Source organism: Myotis yumanensis, unplaced genomic scaffold (genome assembly GCF_028538775.1).
Source record: "Myotis yumanensis isolate MYYU_CA2020_CCGP unplaced genomic scaffold, mMyoYum1.0.hap1 SCAF_9, whole genome shotgun sequence".
Lineage (NCBI taxonomy): Eukaryota > Metazoa > Chordata > Mammalia > Chiroptera > Vespertilionidae > Myotis > Myotis yumanensis.
In genome coordinates, this window is record NW_027223760.1 from 11,204,828 (window position 1) to 11,211,383 (window position 6,556).

The window sequence follows — 6,556 nt, forward strand, 5'->3', positions numbered from 1 at the left end:
TAGAACAAAATTACCTGACATGCAGAGAAGCAAGAAATTCCAACTCAAAGAGAAATACAATATACAGACACAAATTCTTAGATGACACAGATGTTGAAATGATCAAAGACTTTTAAAGCAGCTGTTTTTCAAATGCTCCAAGAAATAAGGGTAAATATTTTGAAATAAATGGACAATAAAAAATATCAGCAAGTAAACATAAAGTAGATAAGGAACCACATAGAAGTCTTAGAACTGAAAAAAGTACTCACCTTTCACTGTGAGATGGTGAATATCTATCTCACTGGATAAGACCAACATCAAAGTGGAGATGACAGAGGAAAGTGTGAGTGAACTTGAAGATAGATCAATAGAAATTATCCTGTCCTAACAAGAGAAGGGGGAAAAAAAGATTAAAAGGAAATGAGCAAAGCTTTAGAAATTTCTGGAACAATTATATAAGGCATAACATTGTCTTGTGAAATCCTAGAAAGATAAACAGTCCATTGCAACAAAAAATACTTGCAGAAATAATGGCTAAAATATGGTGATAGCTTTCTACATTCCACTTGAAGTTATAAAATGTTGATTCTAATCTTTGTAATCTTTAGGTTAATGACTAGAGAAATAATATAACAAGTAAGTTTTCCAATGATCTATTGCTGTATAATAAATCACCCCCAAAATAACAGCTTCTATAATTGAGAAATAACCAACATGTGACACTGTGTTTTTTTTAGGTGTGCAAATACAGGTATACCTTGGAGATATTGTGAGTTTGGTTCCAGGCCACTGCACTGCAATAAAGCAAATATGGCAATAAAGCAAATCCAGTGAGTTTTTTTAGTGTCCCAGTGCACACAAAAGTTATGTTACATTCTACTGCAGTCAATTAAGTGTGCCATTGCATTATATCTAAAAAAAAATGGGCATACCTTAATTAAAAACAGTTTATTGCTAAAAATGCTAACCATCATCTGAGCCAGAGGTCCTCAAACTACGGCCCACAGGCCACATGCAAATACAAATATTGTATTTGTTCCCTTTTTTTGTTTGTTTTTTTTTACTTCAAAATAAGATATGTGCAGTGTGCACAGGAATTCGTTCATAGTTTTTTTTTAAACTATAGTTCGGCCCTCCAACGGTCTGAGGGACAGTGAATTGGCCCCCTGTTTAAAAAGTTTGAGGACCCCTGATCTGAGCCTTCAGTGATATAATATTTTTGCTGGTGGAGGGTTTCGCCTCTATGTTGATGGCTGCTGACTGACCAGAGTGGTGATTGCTGAAAGTTAGGATGACTGTGGCAATTTTTTAAAATGAGACAACAATGAAGTTTGCCTCTTTGACTGACTCTTCCTTTTATGAACGATTTCCCTGTATCACACAATGCTGTTTGATAGCAGTTTACCCAAAGAACTTCTTTCAAGATTGAAGTCAATGCTCTCAAACTCTGCCACTGCTTTATTGACTAAGTTAATGTAATATTCTATTTTATTGTTATTTCTACAATCTTCAGAGCATCTTTAACAGTAGATTCTATCTCAACACACCACTTTCTTTGCTCATCTGTGAGAGCAACTAACCTGTTCAAGTTTTATTCTGAAATTGTAGCTATTGAGTCACATCTGCAGGCTCCCCTTATAATTCTTGTTCTCCTGATATTTTCACCAAACCTGCAGTTCCTTCCTCCACAGAAATCTTAAATCCCTTGAAGTTATCCATGAAGGCTGGGATTAACTTCTTCGGAACTCCTGCTAATGTTGATATTTGACCTCTTCCCATGAATCACAAATGTTCTTAATGGCATCTAGAATCGTGACTCCTTTCCAGAAGGTTTTCAGTTTTCTCAGTGCAAGATTACCAAAAAGGTTAACTTTGTAAAAATGCAATACCTGTGGTCCAGGCAGCATGGCTCAGTGGTTGAGTGTCAACCTATAGACCAGAAGGTCAATGGTTCGATTCCTGGTCAGGGCACATGCAATGCGGGCTCATCCCCACTACAAGGCGTATGAGAGGCAGCCAGTCCCTGATTCTCTTTCATCATTGATGCTTCTCTCTCTCCCTCTCTCTTCCTCTCTGAAATAAATTTAAAAAAAAAATTTAGCCGTAACCGGTTTGGCTCAGTGGATAGAGCATCGGCCTGCGGACTGAAGGGTCCCAGGTTCGATTCCGGTCAAGGGCATGTACCTTGGTTGTGGGCACATCCCCCGTAGGAGGTGTGCAGGAGGCAGCTGACCGATGTTTCTCTCTCATCGATGTTTCTAACTCTATCTCTCTCCCTTCCTCTCTGTAAAAAAAAAAATCAAAATATATTTTTAAAAAAATAAAAATATTTAAAAAACACACACAAAAAGAATATCTGTGAAGTGCAATAAAATTAATCATAATAAAGCAAAGTATGCTGTAATGATCTGATATATGTATACATTGCGAAATGGATTACCACAATATAGTTAACATCCATCACCACACATAGTTACAATTTTTAAAAAACTTTTAAGATTTACTGTATTAGCAACTTTAAAATATACAATGTCGTATGCTTACCTGTAGTCATCAAGTTATACATTCTATCCCCAGGACTTAATTGTTTTATAACTGGAAGTTTGTTCCTTTTGACCACCTTCCATCCATTTCCTTCACTCCACAGCCCCACCACTGGCAACCACCAATCTGTTCTATCTATGAATTGTTGTTGCTTTTTTTAAGATTCCACATATAATGATCATACAGAATTTGTCTTTCTCTGCATGACTTATTTTACTTAGCACAATACCCTCAAGGTCCATCCGTGTTGTCGCAAAGACAGGATTTCCTTTTTTCTGTCTGAATAATATTCCTGTCTGTGATATTTTCTTTCTCCATTCATCCTATTCCTGATTTAGAGGAAAAACTTCCAGCTTTTCAATGCTAAGTATGATGTTAGCTGTGAGCTTGTCATGTATGGCCTTTATTATGTTGAGGTAAATTCCCTCTATACCCATTTTGCTGAGAGTTGTTATCAGGAGTAGATATTGAATTTTATTAAATGCTTTTTCTGTTCTATTTAAATGATTGTTTAATTTTTATCCTTCATTTTATTATGTGGTGTATCACATTGTGTGATTTGAGCATGTTGAATCATTCTTTCATCCTTGGAATAAATTCCACTAGATCATGGTGTAAGGTTCTTTTAATGTACTGTTGAATTCTATTAATCTTTTGTTGAGGGTGTTTGCATCTGTGTTCATCAGCGATATTGCCCTATCATTTCTTTTCTTGTATTGTCCTTTTCTAGTTTTGGTATCAGAGTAATGCTGGCCTTATAAAATGAGTTTAGAAGTGTTCCCTACTCTTCTGTTTTTTTGGAAGAGTTTTTGAAACTCTCCTTTAAATTCACCAGTGAAGCCAGCTGGTCCTGACTTTTGTTTTGATTGCTGATTTAATCTCCTTCCTAGTAGTAGGTTGGTTAAGACTTTCTATTTCTTTATGATTCAGTCTTAAGTAGGCAGTATGCTTCTACAAATTATCCCATCCTTATACATTGCCCAAATTTGTTGGCATATAATTGTTATTGTCATCTCTTATAATCCTTTGTATTTCTGTGATATAAGTTATAACTTCTCTTTCATTTCTGATTTTGAGTCCTCTTGTTTTTCTTGGTGAGTCTAAGCAAAGGTTTGTCAATTTTGTTTATCATTTCAAAGAACCAGCTCTTAGTTTCATTGATCTTCTCTAGTGCTTCATTTATCACTTATTTCCACTTTGATCTTTGCTATTTTTCTAATTCCTTGAGGTGTAAGGTCAGATTGGGGACATACTTTGTATTTCATTTCTTTTAATCTATTGAGGTTTATTTAATTGCCCGGCATATTATCTGTCTTAGTGAATGTTTCATGTTCACTTGAAAAAAAAAATGGGCCATAAACAGGTGCTCAATTTCACTAGTTATCAGAGGAGTACAAAATAAAATAAAACAATTCTATTGAGCCCATCAGATAAGAGAATGTATGTCAGTTCCTATTAAGCATTGGTATGGCTTCGGGGTAATGAACACTCGTGCGTTGCCAATAGGTCTGTAAATCCATTGAAGAGCAGGATAGCAGTGAGGCAGTCAGGCTGTCACCCAGAAAAAGATGGCAGGATAATTCGAGGTTTGCTTTACAAGGAGACTATTTTTGTAGGTGTGGGAAAAGGAGCTATTACCCAACCCCCAACCAACTGGAAGGGACATGGGGAGGAAGTAAAGGCTGGGATCCAAAAGGTACGAATCTTGTAGGGGTTGTCTTAAGAGGAGATGTGTCCTTCACTTGAGGCACAGATACTAATCTTTCGGAGAGTGGAGCTAGGTGAATACCTGGACCTCATTCTCCCTCGGATATTCTGCTGGGGTTCCCTATTGGATACATCCTAACAGGAGCTGAAGGATCCATTGATGTAGATCATAGTTTCACCTTCCCAGGGAGTGGTTGGGTGGAGAGAGGATCTTGGGGGAGACAAACAGAAATATCTCACAACATCAACAGTGAATGAAATATAAAATGCTTGTGCTCTATAACTAGCTATTCCACTGCTACATATACTCAAGAGACTTTGTCACATGTATGTGAGGACAAATTTACAAGTATGTATAGTGCAATATTATTTGGAAGAAAAAGTCAAAAATAACTCAAAATTTTATCAGTGTAAGAACAGATAGGTAAAATTATGGGATGGACATGTGATGGACTATTACAGACTACTTAAAAAAATTAATTACATCTTTACTTTTTAACATGAATGCATCTGAAAATAGTGTTGATGAAAGAGCAAATTGCAAAATGAAGCAATGTAAGTATAACTCTGTATTAGCTGGGAATGCCTTTGTCATCATAAACAGAAAACCCACCCATAGTGGTTTAAGTGAAATGGGGTTTATTTTTCTCACATGGTCAAGTTAGCTGCCCCAGATGTGTACATGCAGGGCCCTTTCACTTCTTCATGCATGGCTGCTCCATCTTATGGCTTCCAGGTATTTGGTAGCAGACCCCTTTCTGTGCTTAAAATTGAACTACTTCAGGGTATTTAGCAATTCCGTTAACCCTGACTTCCATCCATGTCTGTAGTATTGTTCTAGTATACATGAAGTAGATGAATTTTTTTGTGTGTTTTAAAAATATTTATTGTTGAAAGTATTACATATGTCTCCTTCCTCATTCCCGCATTGACCCCTCTTAAACTGCCCCCTCCCCCTCCCTTCACTATCCTATTGTCTGTGTCCATGGATTATGCATACAAGTTGTTTGGTTAATCTCTCCCCACTTACCCACCCACCCACCCCTGCCTTCCCTCTGAGATTCCACAGTCTGTTCCATGCTTCTATGTCTCTGCATCTATTTTTCTCATCAGTTTATTTTGTTCATTAGATTCTGCATATGAGTGAGATTGTGTGATACTTGTCTTTCTCTGACTGGGTTATTTCACTTAGGATAATACTCTCTAGGTCCCTCCATGCTGTCTCAAAGGGTGAGAGATCCTACTTTCTTACAGGTGCGTAGTAAATGCACCACAGCTTTTTTATTCTCTTATCTATTGATGGGCACTTGAGATGTTTCCAGATCTTAGCTATGGTAAATTGTACTGCTATAAACATAGGGGTGCATACATTCTTTCTGATTGGTGTTTCAGGTTTCTTAGGATATATTCCTAGAAGTAGGATCACTGGGTAAAATTAGAGTTCCATATTTAATTTTTTGAGGAAACTCCATACTGTTTTCCATAGTGGCTGCACCAGTCTGCATTCCCACCAGCAGTGCACTAGGGTACCCTTTTCTCCACATCCTTGCCAGCACTTGTCAGTTGTTGATTTGTTGATGATAGCCATTCTGACAGGTGTGAGGTGATACCTCATTGTCCTTTTAATTTGCATCTCTCTGATGATGAATGACTTCAAGCATATTTTCATATGTCTCTTGGCCATCTGTATGTCCACTTTGGAGAAGTGTCTATTTAGGTGCTTTACCCATTTTTTAATTGGATTGTTTGTCTTCATTTTGTTAAGTTGTATGAGTTCCTTATACTAGTATATTTTGGACTAGAGGCCTGGTGCATGAATTCGTGCATGGGTTGCGGGGTCCCTCAGGGTGGCCTACAGAGATTGGGCCCCCAGCTCACTCCCCCAGCCTCGCAGCCCCAGCTCGCACCCCGGCCTCTCAGCCCTGCAGCCCCATCTGGCACCCCGCCTTGGCCTGGAGCCTCCTCTTCACCTGCTCCACCATCCCACCTACAGGGCGATCAATCAGGGCCGGGCCCCCTGCCTGACTCCCTCAGCACCTGGGAGCCAGGTGGCAGCCCCCACCCATCACTGCTGATGCTGGTCACTGTCTGCGGGGCAATCGATTGGGGCGATTGGGCCCCTGCTTGCACCCACTTTGGCCTGGCGCCACCCGCTCACCTACTCCACCATTCCGCCACAGTCCTGCTCTCGTCAGGGCCCATTGGGGCCGACAGTGCCTCCACTGCCACCCACTGCCAGCACTGCATCCGGGACACCTGCCATGGTCCTTTACGCCCCCTGGTAGTCAGCGCAAGTCATAGCGAGCAGTTGAACTCCCAAATG